Raw genomic sequence first — 16,808 nt, forward strand, 5'->3', positions numbered from 1 at the left:
TTTCCTGTAAGACTGCACTGGGCATAAAATGATTGCCGTGTGTTCTAATCTGGCATCAGTGTGAAGCAATCACCAAGGCACAGAACCATCGAAACATCGCTGACCACATTTCATTCGGAATTATCCGACAAATTTACCCAACGTCTCCAAGGCGTGAATTTCTGGTGTTGAAACATGATTAATAAACCATAGGTGAGTGCACGGCTCCTTCACCTTGACTCCGAGGCCAACATTTAGTCACGCACGAAGCAGCTGCACCAGAGTGCAAGTGAAACAGGTTAAGTGTTATCATGAGTGATAGAAAGGTTTCGCTTGCGAACGGTTATACACGTCCACACACGACGTGCCATCCTTCACTGTTACTGAACATACGTTGTACCGTTTGCACCGCTTCGTCGAATACAAGTTTAGCGATTAGACACCAATACCAACGGAAGAAGTAATAAAAAATGACAGGCTCCATGGATAACAGTTAGTGAAAATTGACAATTTACAACAGGTTTTACATTAACGTGTACCGGTACCGAGCGAGATATTAGCACTGCTTGCAAACGTAGTGGTTCGCGAGTTGCGCGTATGAAGTCAAAAGACCACACAAACTGATGACCTATCATGCGCCCTGTCAAAGCACGTCTCTTACAACCTCGTTCCCATGAGAACGATCTTGCCGCGCCAAGTGCTGGTTCCTACCATGCCTTGTGCGATCTAACCCCTGGTATTGTATAATTTAAATATCCTACAATGGGTGCGTTCGATTAACTTCCCTGAATACACCTGATCATAGTGTTACACGCAAGGGAAGCCTCGAAATGAGGCTAATCGAACGCTGCAGTGTATTCGCCAAGGTATTCTGGGAAAAAGGTTAAGCCCCATCCAAGCGCAGGTTTCATCATATCCATGCTCGAACAGTCCATCCGTGACGTCATTACATTCGGGCAGCCTCCAGAGACGTGCTCGCTCGTGTAAGTTTGACTTACCCGTGTAAGCTAATCGAACGCACCCTATTTGGGATATTCAAATTAGGACTTTAGTCAGCGTGTTTATGAGCGACGCAGATTTACGCGAGCGCGCAGCTACGCACGCGACTGACTTAACATTCATGCATATTCATCATGAATAGCCAACCAGAGTCAGTTTTGTATTCTACACGACCAGGGGCCAGTGAAGGAACGCGCACGCAGCCTGTGGAGTCGAGGATGCATCTCTCATATCCCTGCATAGCAGTAAAGTCTGTCACCATGAGGATGCGTAAAAACGATCATTAACCTATCGCTTTGCGATCAAAGTATAAAGCACGTCGTGTCGTCAAAGGTTCTCAACTGCGAGAAGGGAAAACATGACTTCTTGTACTGTGGTGGATCATATTCAACATTGGCTTTGTCTCCGATTTAGTAATCGCATTCCGAACAAGCTTTTGTTTCGTAATGCAAAATGTCTTACCCCTGTCGCCTTCCGTCCATAATTACTGCTGATTTGTGCCCTGTATAGGCCATCACGATCGTGCCCCAACAAACAGCAATGAGAGAGAGTGAGAGAGTCAGCGGTCATGACAACACCGTTCGGTTGTCGTTTGCACAGGGTTTCCGCTAAGCGTTGAGCAAACTGGCCACGGTGCTCAGTGGCCTTTCTCAGAGTGCCAACATCCGGCACCCAACGTTTCCACGGACGTCGTGCTAGTCAGCACGTGCGTGCGCACTGCATCTTGCGTTAATTCTCCCATCACTACTTGGGCGAATTTTTGGTCGTGTGCCCGCAGCTAGCCCTGGTCATCATATACGTGCACCTTGAGTCGCCTCTCCCACTGGGATCAGATGCTTGGTAATGGTAAAATAACAAGGGACCAGCATTTGGCAATATGCAGGCAGGGTGTTTTCATTCTCCGGTCACTCCCTTAAAGTGACAACTGAAATAACATTATTCAGAACGCGAGAAACCTTCCGAGTTTTGTGCGGGGCTGTGTGATAGCCTGATAGGCACTACCTCAATCCTAAGAGGTTGATTTGATAGTAACGGCGGTGTTGGTTTACTCCGTAGAGCAGCGGGAAATAAGTGAAGGGCTAAGCTCGCACGACTTTGCGCACGGGAAGTGGTGTGTGAAAAACGGCATGAGTTCACGGCTACTTTAACAACACCAAACCTGCTTACGGCAAAATATCCGATTGCATATTTTTGTCTTCGAAACCAAAAATGTCGTCATGTCTGTGCAGATTTTTAAAAGCATTTTGTTTCCAACAGCAGCAGAAGACTTAAAGACTTGTTGGGGCTGAATAGAGTAGTCATTTTACCTGCGCACTGCAAGTTAACACTCAGCAAAGTTGCCTATACACAACTTCTACATGCCACATTACAAAAAAACTTCAGTACTGACATAACACCATGTGCCATCTAATTGGAACCAATCGACGGATTCGGTTCATGTAAGATACCGTTTGAGTGACGCTGATGTATAACTACACTTTATGCAAAGCAATGGCCAATATGGGCGATTCACAATAGCGCGCCTCCAATAGTTTTTAATGCGCTGGCCAATTATAATGCGCGAAATCTGTCGAGCCTTTCCAAACGCGCATTAGGTCGACAGATTTCGCGCACTGTGATTGACAAACGCGTTGCAAACTCTTGGAGGCGCGCTACTGTGAAACGCTCGTATTCTCTGCGCCAAGTGGCACAGGGAGCATAGGCAAGATGCAAGAATCGAGGCAAGACGCCTGCTAAATCTAAGAGCAACCAGAATATCTTCACAAGCGACAAAAAAGTCTGTGGACCACAATGAACTCTGACCTGCGATTGCACGTGATTTGATGCGACGAAGGGTGACAAGCTATACGCACGTGCCCTGACCTTTCACGCGTTTATCAAAGCGGCTGCTGCGCGCACTGTATCAACGGAACGCACCGACACCATCGCTTGACAGCACAGCAGGCTCCTCCGCTGAACTGAGGGGTTAAGTTGAAACGTGGCTGTATGCACGGACAGTGCACCTTATTTCGACTTGTCGACTATTGGCAAACCTCGATGCTTTATATACATGTAACTTGGCCTCAGCAGCGGCTCTGTGCCATCTATAGCAACGGAACCATTATAAATAGGAACCGAGTGCTTACATCGCCAAAAAGACTCTTATCGTCGGCTGTTACCCACATAATTGGATATTACGGTGACAGAAAATAGACCAACACTGACCTACACTCTACAAAGTTATGATGTTTGGTATAAAGTCGAAATAAAGACGACGCAGAGTTTTAAGAAAATGGCCATTGAGTCACACTGTAGACACTTCAACCTCTGAAAACAAACCAAACGGACTGCTACAGAACTTTGATCTCTTCACAGACTGAAATAGAACTGCTCGACTTGTTGTATTGAACATGTGCATCGAAACATTCAAACTCCAATGACCCATGGTCTGACAAATCGTAGATGCCGAACTTTAGAAACCTCACTTTAATACCAAGACGTCACTTTTATTCAACGTTCTCTACTACAAAGTGCACGTATATAGTACGATCTCTCGTTCACCAGCACATGAAATTTCTTGGTCAATTTTTCCTTTTTGTGTTTTACAAACACAATCAAAATACAGCCTAGGTAATTGAATATTCAGATGCAGGTTATAAAGGCTTCAATGTATTTTACAAAGCGTTAGGTAACACGGGCGTTTCACAATAGTGCGCCTCCAAGAGTTTGCAACGCGTTCGCCTATCACACTGCGCGAAATCTGTCGAACCAATGCGTGTTTGGAAAGGGTCGACAGATTTCACGCAGGGTGATTGGTCAACGCGTTGGAAACTCTTGGAGGCGCACTACTTTGAATCGCCTGTATTGCAGCAGTAATGCAGTCTGCCACCAGCGAGGGATTCTGTCGGAACTTCGGAGCGGGAAATAAAAACACGGCACGGTTCTCAGCGAATTTATGGTGCATTTATGGTGCTGTACCGGGGTTTTTTTTTTTAGAATAAATTCAATTTTTGACAGTAACAATACGGATACTCGTCTGAACCTGCAAGAGAGATTGATTTGTTTATAAATTAAAAAGGCATGCGTTCGCTCTTCAAAATGGGACCCAAAACAAAACACAAGGGATTTTAAAATAAGATCCTGGATAAAACATCCTTGATCAGATATTCCATGACAGGTGTTTTCTTGGCAACTGAAATATAAAAGTTGAGAATCAGTCTCCCGCGTGGCAGCTGTGTCCGTCGAGACATTGCTTACTCTGCATGCATGAAAGATTGGGGTCCTATTGGCTGATGCTTTTATGTATGCAAATATGGCAGAACAATGACATTGGTTACCTAATGCGTACATGCGCACATGACGTAAAAATGGCTGGCGGCCAAGCACCTGACCTGCACCAACGGTCGCCTCTCAAGCCGTATTAAATCAAACCAGTGAAAGCTATCATAGATCCTGTTGGGTGCTGCGCTCATGCATTCGCAAATTTAGTTGGTTACTGACAGTCGTGTGCAAATGACATTAAAACAATGACGGGCGACCAGTACCTTACATAACCTATAAACCCTCTCAATTTGTTTTAAATTAAACTAGTGAGAGCTAGCAGGCCAATATGTGCCAAATAAACAAAGGGCACGCGGAAACGCTTCTTTATGCAACACAGCCACGTTCCTCTGGTCTTCATGTATGAATTCATTTCATTTAACCATACATCGCATTCAACTGGGTTAAATATTCCTCGTGCTTAATAGTATACCGTATCAATGCAAAATACACTCCCATGGGAAAAGTGGGCTAAGGAAATCAATGCGTTATCTGTACCGGCACGGTACAGTCTCGCTACAGGTGCTAGTCTTTTTCAAGAGAAGAACCCGCCAATCCAAAAGATCGAATGTTGTTACGGTTATCAGTCTGGAGATGAGGAGCCCAGATGACAAAATGGTACATGTGCACTCACCTCTCTCTGACACGGCACGCTTGTTTTCAAAGCCCTCACATGAGTATACTTGAATAGGAGGCGTCTTATCCGCGCACTTGAGTATGGGCGCTCCTGCTGTGACGCCGAATTACCGTATGAAACGAGGAAACAGACCTGGTCCAAACACAAGACCATTAAAGCACAAGAAGGAATTTCAGCGAGTGCGAATTTCTTTCTATCAGAAAATGACACACTTCAAATTGTTTTCTGCAGCTACTTTGGCCTGATTCCGCGGTCTTCTTTATGCAATGAATAAGGTTCTACGGCGTAAAGGAAAAATAAACCTGGAATATCCTTGTTTGCCAAATAAACATAAGTTAAATTAAAAGAACAGCCTGGGTTATAAACCAAAATTTATAAGTACTCGATAAAGACAACCTCTGCACTGTAGCTCACCTATCAGCCGTATGATAATGCCAAACCTGGCGACGAAGCAATGTGTAGTAATACGAACAAGCAGAAAGACAGGAGATTGTCTAAACGGCCGATCTTGCTGGCAGTGAACTAACGCAGGACTGAGTGCTATTAATTGCGTGGACTCAATGGTAACGGAAATGACACGCTTCACTAGGCTGGCATTGCGTTTAGCTGCTTATAAATAACAAAAGGAATTCCAAGCTGGAATGCGGTGTACGAACGTGCAAGGTTGTTGCGGTGCAGCAACCCCTCTTCGTCCTTGTTCTGTGGTAAGGTATTTTGGGGCGCACTTTCATGAGTCACGGTGCCCTGTCCGAACCCGCCTTCAGCTCGTTTGCTCGCTGGGTAGTGACAGCTTCAGGGACAAGGGAGATCCCGCGGGGGAATTTTGCTATTCTGCGGTGGATAAACAATGTACTGCGTCGCTAATCTTGTCTTACACATATGCTGCGTTCGTCAATCAAAGGTCTGAGAATATTAACCCGAGTTTACTGAAACACTAAGCCGCACAGTGACACTGTGACTTTAAGCAACAGCGACACTGTGACTTTAAGCAAGAGTTGCGACACTCTCCTCCAAAGCAGAGCTTTGTACTCAAGGCATGAGACGTGAGAGCGAGTGAGATGGTACTGACACTTGAACGCCTTTGCCGCCCGGCGCCCTGCAGGATGACGTTGCGGGTTTGCGCACATTTGCAAGTACTTCAAGCCATACGCGCACGAACAAGTACGCGCGAGCGGCGATATAGAACAAAAGATTATATCGGCAGCACGTGCACACACTTCCATTCACTGTGCACCATTTTGTGGTCCCCCAAGGACGTGCAATGCCGGTGGTCATGCGTACAGTTCTTTGGTTGCTATACGGGTAACATTCAGTTTGGTTGTGAAAAGCAAGACAGCCAAAACAGCGAGTGCCATGAGGCTGGCCCTCGCCCGATCAATACACAGAATCTGTGGATGAGTTGTTAGAAAAATGCCAGCTATTACCAGTAGCTCGGTGAGATCGGCCCAATGGAGGCCACACAGTGACACCCTTCAAAATCAAAAGGGGGTCAAGATAGTGTGATTCGGGGCGCAATACACAGAATTAAAATCTGATGATTGGTATGTATAATCTGCATTGTACATATTGGATGTAATAGACCTCTATCATTGGGCAGCCATTTTGCTTTTCTACCATTCAAAGCAACGTGACCAAACTGAGGCCGGAAGGAATAATAGTCTGTTCCCTGTTATCAATATGTGCAGACGTGTTATTATTGTCCATGGGTCTACAGGGAACTAGACATAGTAGCATATAATGAAAAAGGTCTACAGGAGAATGGAACGTTAAGGAGTTTTGGACGCTGCTGACAAAACATAAAATTCATCCCTCTTTCAACTCATTCTACACGTAGAGTTTCTACGGTCGCTCGTGAACATCTAAAACAAACACCAAGTATCTACATAGGATTCTTGTCTATACATCGTACTCATACAAAATTTACATCTAGAAACTGCGTGGCAGACAGACTTTAAACTCATGCTTGAAACACGCTTTATGGGGGGTTTTTTGAGATGTGGATCTCCCCATTCACTTTCATGGCTGCCCAACCAAAAACATTTCACAGGAAGTTTCAGATAAATGGACTGATGGAAGTTGATGATGGCGGCAAGGCCACGAGAAAAACAACTTGAAAGGCCGTTCCTTTTTAGCCCCGCAGATAATCGAATGCCCAACTTACTCTACTCATAAATGAACATTCCCAACAGGCACAAAAAGGGCGAGACAAGTCTGGTACCATGCCACGGAAGTGCGTGTCATCTTCACGCAAACAGTCTGGTGTCAACGCCACTAATCGCGTCTCATCCATGAAAGAACCGAACATTAAAGTGATGGATCGACTGGTGTTACGGGGTATAGCTTCTCTGCGGGCGTCGAGAGCGCGGATATGATCGACGAGGATGCCATTTACTAATAGACAGACGCACTCCAAGAAAATGCAGTGGATTTGCACTGCTGTAATCGTAATTAATAGATAACTACATGCATGTCTTTGTGGTCGCATAGAGAAAAACCCACAGTTCGGTATAGGAGAACGATTTATCACTTCGGCTGGAGAAAGTGACCCAGTGAATTTTCAGTACACGTTGGCGTCGATACTCTTAATTCTATTACTTTAATGAGATGCCATTTGAGACGCTGCAATCCCCCCTCTCTTTGTCCGGGTTTCAGCTCCTTAAAGACGTTTCTTACGCGGTAGATGCCTTATGGAGAGTGGAAGAACAGCGCGCTTCTCTCAAAGTTAATGATGCACAAGATTTCCCCGCAGAAAAACAGTATGTGCAAAATATCCACCAAGGGCGCCGGGAGCTGATTAGATCGTATCTTAAACTTGCAGCTGCCATCCTCCTAAAAGACCCAGGAGAAAAAAAAATCGCCCGGATGTATCTTCTTTAAATTTGCTTACGAGTTGAAAAAAAATAGCGCAGACTGTATACATAAAGCGTGAATCCTAAGCGTGTTTGTTATTTTAATTCCGAAACGATCACATTGTGGAGTAGGTTTGCTTGTTCCTTGGTATAGCTGCAGAAAGAAAGCGATTAGCTGCGAGGGATCTGAGGGTTTTCTGAATTTTAAAATTCAAGCTAATGATCTTACCATCAATTTCTAAAGTGAGTAAGTGGGGAGCAAATCATCAGGGGGTTTATGTTTGTATGATATACAAGTAGGCCTACACGAATTCTTTAGACACAAACTTGAAGGTATCTTGCAATGACCTATATTGCTGAGTATTTATAAATACAAGAGTTGAGTCGACTCCACCCCAGGTATATAGCAAAGTATGTGGGAAATGTGATGTGCTATTTTAAAGAAAATAAACCGGTGAGCCACGTGCTGACGTGCGCGACCAGAGTAACGAGGGTGTTTGGAGTCTGGGCTGTTCGTTAGGGCCGCTTTCGTATACAAGCTAAAGGTTTCATAATCGATTTTATTCTTGAGGCTAGAAGGGGGTTCGTTACAACATACAGCAGCAGCTTCTTATGAAACTAAAAAAACACTTAAGATTACCTCTGACTTCCGAAGGTATGGACAGGGCAGCGTGTGATGTTGATATGACAACATTTCTTTCGCATTAAGTGTCTTGTACTATTATCGAATAATTGATGTAGTGCATTATTCCTAATCGGGTAATAGCAACAATTACATTCTCATGCTTGGTTGGGTGTTAGATCAACACTACCGGTGCTTCAGCAAACTGTGTATCACCTGTCAGCTTCGTGACTACGCGGATGACGTTCACTCGAGTTACTCCAATATTGTCTGATTTATACCAGTGCAAGTCGTCGATGCCACTTCCATCTGAGATTTTCCTTTCACAGCGTCGTACCGGAATGTAACTTGCTATGTACCTCACATTGTACTTAATTCTTTCTGATGGAAACATTTCCGAATACTGTCTCATGAAATGTAGATCAGCACAAAGTATACGACGTCTTAACAACATTTCTTACTAATGTTATACTTGTTAGCACTAAGATAAACACTCCCTCAAAAGCGAACCATCCTTAGAAAAAGACACGTGTGGCTCGGAAGAGATCCGATTGCGAGATGGCCTACACTAAACATGTCAGCGGTACGATAAATCAGCGAACATCATTTTCAGCTTAGATTTGTAAACCCAACGGGATGTGTTGCATCGACGTTGTGACAACTAAGGCAACCTGAGGTTCTGAAGTTCAAATGTAACCATTGGTAATAATCACAACATATCTGTTAACCTGACATCACCTGGATTCCATCTCCCTGGATTTCCTTTGAACCATGAGACAACGAAATGATTAATTAATATGTTGGTGTAAGTTTTGAAAGTAAAAGAGAATGGAATGAAAGTTTCGAGAGTTTCTGAGATGTTTTCTTTGAAATGAGTGAGATCTGATTTATTCTTGAGACACCTTGGACACTGAAGCACGTACAAATGGTTTTATTGGAAGTACATTTATTTTTCGTTGAAATATCGGCATTCCTTCATTGTGCACATGTAGGCAGTGATGTAAAAAAAAAACAACTTCACGATCTAAACATAAAGCTACTTCTTTGACAAGTGTTATCAATGAATGATTTTCAGATGAGTGTCAACATTGAACTCAAAGCTTATCAAATGTAAACCTTTCGGGGCGCGCGTTGATCACAAAAATGATGCAGACCATTTGTTACGGTTAGAGGACCGTCATTCCCTTAACTAGACGGCTTCAGTTACCGAGACGCCGGGCATGAATTAAGCTTGCTAATACACGCCAGTACCCCGCACGGTACTTGTCTGCACTGCTCACGAAATACTGTATTTTATCTATTCGCCTCTCGGATTTAGTTCAAAACTGTCCAGGGCCCGCGCAGAGTGCCTTTTGACGTCTTTGCATAATACGTGTATGATTGATTCTGGCGAGGATCCAATCAGAAAGCCGAACGCCAAGCCCATTTATCATGTGGCGACTACTAATTATTATGGGCCAGGCGGCTGCCATTAAGTTAACGCGCATAATGCCTCTGACCAGTGAGCAACTTCCCGAGGCAAAGCCATCAATGTAAAGAAATAATTAAGAGCTGATTACACAGTTCCCGGCCATAGGATAAGTCAAAAACAGGGTAAGAAAGTTGATTATACTTCAGCTCAAAGAAATTGTGGCGAGAAAAGAGTCTCCTTCAAACCACTCAAAACCATTTCGAAACAATCCTGCAATTTGTGTACAATTCCCACGAAGTCGCAACCGCAGAAAACGAGGGGATGGTGGAACCTGTTTAACTTTTAAATGAAAAAAGGGTCAAAAATGAACAGAATATGTAGGTTAATTTATGATCTAACGGCTGGTGACTGTCAGCTGGTACTGTGCAAATAATCACTGTGTTATTGTATTCCAGTCGACTGTACGCTGTACATAGGTTTTCGAGTGAAAGATTGATTTTTAGCCCATTATCTCTGAACATTGATGACACTGCTCGTTGCAGCCTCTTGTTCTGAGGCCATGTTTTGAGGCCAACTGGTTTTAAATCCAGAGGGCCCAAGGTACGACCAGCATGGTCTGGTCTTATTTTTGGGGGGGGGGTTGGTTGTGAGCAATCTAAACACTTGAAAGTGGACGCTTTCTCGAGATGGAAAATGCGCAACAAAACGACCCTGCGTGCAACGTCGAACTCACGAGGGGTCAGCGGTTTTGTAGTGATGTGCAAATCTGGAAACAAGTGCTCATATCAATCAACGTGTCAAACAGCTTTGCTGATGACAGTGAGATGGCCGTACGCTCCATCCAGCAGTATTCTACAAGTTGTTGTGTTTTATTTTGAATTGTGATAATTACGATGGGGTTTGGCTTAATTATGATTAAAATGCTGAATAGAAATGCATGTAAATGTTAACAAGAGGCATCATTTACCCGCCGTGATCAGAGCAAACGAATTGTGACATTATTCTTCAAACATAAAAAGTTGCTTTTCAAGAAAAGGTTTTCCAGCATCGACAGCTAAAGCTAACCGAGGCATTTACAGAGCAAACCGTTTGATCTTTAGATAATAACATACTGAGCAAATTTCTGGCTTTTAGTATAATGATACATACCGATCTCTGTGGTTTTAGTAAGCATTAAGGGTGACTCGATTAACTAGTTTTCATCGGTCAAAGATCTGTACTTGCCTGGAGAGCTTATTATTTAAATTAGACACTTCGTAAACAATAACTGGTAATTACAGAACACGACCAAGGCTTCATCAACAAGAATTTCTACGTGACAGATTTCAAATCTTTACATCTTCAATCCAGCGACAGATGCCGCATGAATATCATTAATCCCATCAATTAAAGTCAATCCCCAACGCCGTTCTTTGTCACCAGGAACTGATCACCACTAATACAATCCATAAGCTCACAGACTGCCTTCCTTTGGTTCAGATTCTGCTGACAACTTCCCCGATATCCGTCATGTGGTGCATGAGTAAATATCCTTCCGCTGCGTCTGCTGGTAATGTTCAACTTAACCTCAAATTGGTCGTACGGCCACTCCACTCTTAACAAGATGGACTGAACACATTCAGTAGCGTAGGGCAATACACTAAGCACCAAGCAGCACTACATCTAGGCCTATGTGTTTGTACTTGGTTGCGATTTTCATTTAAAATCGTGCTGTGTTCGTTTCAATGGCACAGACAAACTGAAGGCAACCACAAGGGATTCTACGCGCGGATATTTATGTTTCAACGCGATTTTAGTCACTGAGAAAAAGTTTTTATCGCACTCAGGAATGCATTAAAGGTTACTGCCTTGGGATCTCCTCCAGAGCGGCGAACCACGACAATTACAGTGTCCAACAACAGTTTCATGACGGACCTTTTGTACACCCCTACGCAATCTCCAACTCAATGTACCTCCATGATACGCCAAATGTGGTTCACAAGGCTGTCACTCCGTTTCTCGTAAGAGCCACATCAAACCAACTCCGCCCCCATTACGGGCATTTTACAATAGTGCGCCTCCAAGAGTTTGCAACGCGTTGGCCAATCACAATACACAAAACCTGTCGATCCAAAGCGCGTTTGGAAAGGGTCGACAAAAGTTGCGCGTTGGGATTGGCCAACGCGTTTCAAACTCTTGGGGGCGTACTGTTGTGTATCACCCGTATTGAAACTCTACAGAACAGACAAAAACAAGTCCACGTATACGCTGTCTCCGACATTCAAATTTGTTTCTTATACTTCCGCTGCGCGTAAGACAGTGTTCAGGTGCGTTTCTTGTGAGCAAAGACGCGATAGGCTTTCCGCACATTCATCTGAAATTTTTTCGTCGCGTCATCAGGGGCCTGGATACCAGACCCTATGATTCCGACTAGTCTCGTCGAATTAAGGGTCTGGTATCAACCAATGTCCACGTGACCAAAACCGGACAAATTCCTCCAGTTTCCGAAGAAGGCCAAAATATTCCAAGCTCGTCCCGTCCACATTCGGATAGCATTGTTGATGTTCGGGTACAATGTTGTTCCCTTCCTACGCGTTTTTTTTTCAGTTTCTTGAAAGTTTTTAAAGTGACCAACATTAACAGCCTGCATGTACATCTGCACATAGGATCCACCCAGGGCTTTCCTTGTGACCCTTGACATGTTGCGTCATAATCTATTTGTATGATGGGTGATACCTAACTTAAGATTTTGTCAAGAGTCGTCAATGAATCTTTGGTCAAGAAACCAGATACCAGACTAAGGCCTTTCGGTATTAGGACACACAGCGCCCTGCATCGTTGTTGAACCACTGGCATAATTCTATTGGCTACACTATAAAACTACTTACAGAAGGCAAACAACATTGATCCACGGACCGATGACAGGGCTTTTGTCTATTAAGCAATTAAAGAGCAAGCATCATTCTGGTATGAAAAAAAACCCGTCTCATTCAGTCACATGATGCAAAGCCCGCCTGTATCATCATCACTGGGGTACCTGGCTAATACTAGTAAGGTCAGATACTTGAGTAAGTCACGGGACAGCCCACAGTTAATTAATATAGTAATGATTCTTTTGAAGCCGCCACAGCCAGACTGTCTTTCTAGTACTGAAATCAAGCATGCATTTGTATGGAAGACAGAAACTCGTGCCCAATCGGCAAAGCTTCGAGCTCCATGGAGGCCCTACAAACAGAAGTACGAGGTAAGATTTTAAAGGGAATCGCGAAAGACATCCGGAAGGACACAATTATGTTGTGGTGACATCTCAATTACACTTTGTGTCGGGCCCCTAATTGCGGAAATCCAAGCAGCCCGGCTGGCTGTAACAGCAGCCCGATACGCGCCTGCTGAAGTGGGGTAGGCCTCGAAGAAACCTCCTCCACGGGAGCCGGCCAGACGAACCGCTAGCGCGGTCACGTAATCAGCAGGCGCAAAATGGCCGTCAAGCGTGCTGCCACGTACCCACCAAAAGTGTTGATGTATATGATGTTGCAAGGAATGGGTAGATATGACGTGTAAAACACTAACAGTGTAAAGACACTCATGCATGTTTTTATTTAGTTTTACCCTTGGAAATAACCACCACTGACGGTATTTATTTATTTCATTCAAAGAAGCAAAAGCAGGCCGATTCACCTCGAACTATTTCTTCAATACCGTGCGTTAATTACGCACGTCCGTGGTCGAATGGCTAAATGGAATGTGTGTTTCCTTTTATCTCTCTCGATCGGTTTGACACTTTTGTGACTAATTTTCAAAGTTATAACTGACTCTAAACTTCGCACCTTGCATTTTAGGTTAGAATTGCCCTCTGATATTTCTAAGGAGTACATCTAAATAAAATGAGGTTTTCAATGTTTTCGGAATTGTGCAAAGTGGCTCAAATAAGGAGAGAGAAAAATTGAAAAAAAAAAACCCAGAAAGTTACATATCATCCAACGATTTACCGTCAACACGGGACAGTTGGTTTAAGATGGCATTTGTGTTATGATCTTGACTCCCCAACACATTTCATGCGTCTCACATTTTTATCAAACCATCCGGAAGTGACATCTGAAAGGAGAAAGATGGTCGCTGTTCCCACTAATTGGGCCTATGGCACTGTGCCGTCACTTCAGCGGTCACGAGCTGTGTTGGATCTTAAGCGTTCGATCGTCACAGACAAAAAAGCCAGCTCGTTTCATTGCACACTTCCAAAATGTGTGCCTGAAAGTGACATCTGAGAAGCGGAAAAAAATGTGCCTCGAATTTAGTTCAAGTGCGTCCGCTGTAATTAGACCGAGTTGTGACATGAGCCACAGTATTCAATCTTAGACACGTTGCACACAATGCAAAATCCTGTTGAACGGGTGTCAGACACTGTAAAGGGGTCTGTATGATGCGTTTTTTTTCTGGCACAATTTTGAAGTAAACAAATTGAACACCCCATTAGAATGCGACGAATGTCTCAACAGCCCGATTAGCCGTGACCAAAGGACAGAGGAATGTTTACAGCAAATATTCACGGAAGACTAGTACTGTGGCATATGGGCATGAAGACACTTTTTTTATCCGAAGAAGATTTTTCTGGGGAAAGACTGCAGTTCTAATTTTCAGTCTGTTAGCAAGGAGTGAGCAACAAATACTAACACTGAACAAGATCGGTTCTGAAAGATTTTCCTGTTCACAAGACACCTAGGGCGTAATGCTCTGCTCGAATATGAAACATTCAATCAGTCTGACTGTTAATGGGTTTATATGTCATGGTGTTGGTATCGGGGAAATAAATTAAAGGCATGTTCAATGTTATACGGTCCCAACGGCATGTGCTACAGAGACTATAGCATAATTATTCTGATGATAGATAGAGCTACTGACTGGCCAACCAGCTGGCCTCAACAATGTTCTTTGTTGCAGAACAAACACAAAGACAAATGGATCATTTTACATGATTGAATGGTGAACAGCGTAGTAAAACCCTGGAATATTAACGAAACAATACAGTTGGCGCGGGAAAACTGCAATTAGATTTAAAGCGGAAATTGGGGGAAAGACAAATTTCAAGGTTTAGTTTCGTTATTAAGAGAAAACGCACTCGCGATTATATCCAACGTCAATGCAACTCAGACTTCTCTTAAGCTTGTGTTCAGAGTATATATTTGTTTCAGTTTGAAAAAAAGTTACCTGAACTACTAAATACAAACCAATGAAGCACACTTTGAGTGCAAAGGAGGTTAAATTGTGAGTGTAATTAAATGACTATGTTGGTAGACTCACCGCTATGCTGAAGTTCCTCGTTTGCTGAGGTCGACTAGTAGTTTCTATGCGACTGCTTGGAGCGCTGTAGTGTGGAGATAGGAGGATGCGGAAACGCCTGCAGACAGTGAATAGTAATAATGTCCGGTATTAGCTTTGTGGAACTCAGCCTCAGTCAGCAGATCACAGGGATGACTGAGGGCCGATGAGAGAAGACTGCCTGGCCAGATCGTGTAGATGACAAGACTGCCACTGATGTGCGCGTTGTGTTGTTGCTGCGACTGAGTGCTGATGTCTGTGCGTGCGGTGGGGGCGCGTGGCTCAAAGAGAGTCAGGACACCAGACGGTGTCGACACGTGATGCGCGCGCCGGCTGTTGGGCGTCTGACGCAGAAAGTGAAATTAAGGCGCAATATCGATACGAGTGTCCGCGTTTGTCCCAGGGCACTGACCATGTGGAGATATGAAGCACGAGAATAGCAATGACAAGGGATGAACTCGTCGAGGTGGTGGGTCCACGAGCAATTACGCTGATTGACTGGGCCGATGTTGGCAAATTTCTGGAGGGTACCCGTGAACCGGTCTAACAGGATTCAGTCATGAACACGGCAGGCTAAAGACAGCCGTCTTCCTTGTCGCCAATTAGAGGCAAGAGGACCCACGTAGAGTGTCACAACTTAAAGTTTCTCAGTCAACAAATTATTCATCTCCCTATTGCTTCTCGAATCATAAAAGCAAATAGGTTAATAAAATGCAAGTAATCGCTAATAGTACTGGCTTTTATGTTGTTTGTTGAACTCTCTGCCTGAAAGTTCTTGTTCTCTCCGGCCTGCTTCATAATATGCCTATCCAAACTACGAAATGAATTCACGAAACACGACCCTATCCAAACAAGCGTCCACGGTAAACACTAGCCGACAATAGATGTTGATGTTCACTTGCGACTGAAGTACACGAGATAAGTGACGAGCTATCGCTTCGGTACATGTACATGTACATGTACACTATTTCACTCAGTCGTTCAGCATTCGTTCCCTGTCATGCTGCAACCGGAAGCTTGCAGGTGGAGTGTAAGACGGAGCTGGGAAACGCGGTGCTACATTAAAACTCCAGCAAATTATGCCTCAGTCACCCTGTCGCATTACGCAGAACGAGCTAGATCAAAACTGGTACAGATTACAGTCTGCTCACGATCCGCAACACTTTCATTCTCGAGTCAGCAACTGACCCTGTCTCGCGATGAATCCGGCACGGCTACACGGTTCTTTTGGTTTAGAGAGAGGCGCTAAAATGCTCGCAAGCAGCGCCACTTGTTTATTGCACTGTGTGTTTGACAGCGACTGGCGATCGCATCTGAGAGTCGGTCGGCTCGCAGTGACGGTTCAAATTGCCGGTGGGAGTTGAAGAAAGAAAGCAGCACGGAATTGCTGTAGCCTTACCTGAGCGATATACCTGTACGTCCACAAGCGATGTTGGGGCGCCGCCGCAAATGTTGCTTGCATGCCGCCGTATTACGGCGTGACAGCCTGGTTGCAAGACGCATGGTGACATCGAAACGTCAGTATTTGAAAAAGCAAACGTTTCCCATTCAAGCTTTTTATCTTTAAGTCGTCTAGCAACCATCCTTCCTCCCCCCAAAGGGCTCTTAATTGTCTCATGGCTGGTTGCGTCCTGGAGTTTCAACAATTTCACAAACATTTAGACAATTAAACACTATGTTACACTGCGACAGAACAAACATAAACAGGATGTGCAT

At 44.2% G+C, this 16,808-nt stretch overlaps 1 protein-coding gene across 14 annotated transcripts in view; it reads right to left on the bottom strand.

Moving 5' to 3' along the window:
• The window catches only part of LOC110975095 (soluble guanylate cyclase 88E-like), a 96,009-nt gene extending 79,624 nt beyond the window's left edge, over positions 1-16,385 (bottom strand). For 3 of the 14 annotated variants that reach the window (XM_087130326.1, XM_087130327.1, XM_087130325.1), the window contains exon 1: positions 15,075-16,051. The gene's annotated coding sequence lies outside the window, so the exon portion shown is untranslated. Of the gene's footprint in view, positions 1-4,912; positions 5,048-5,329; positions 5,444-15,074 lie in introns of those variants that run through there. The other 11 variants (XM_022227238.2, XM_022227239.2, XM_087130323.1 and 8 more) reach the window with 8 other exon arrangements.
• Between the last annotated feature and the right edge of the window lie 423 nt (positions 16,386-16,808).

Source organism: Acanthaster planci, linkage group LG20 (assembly GCF_054643075.1).
Source record: "Acanthaster planci isolate LZ-2023a linkage group LG20, COTS_SCS, whole genome shotgun sequence".
In the NCBI taxonomy this organism is placed as follows: Eukaryota; Metazoa; Echinodermata; class Asteroidea; order Valvatida; family Acanthasteridae; genus Acanthaster; species Acanthaster planci.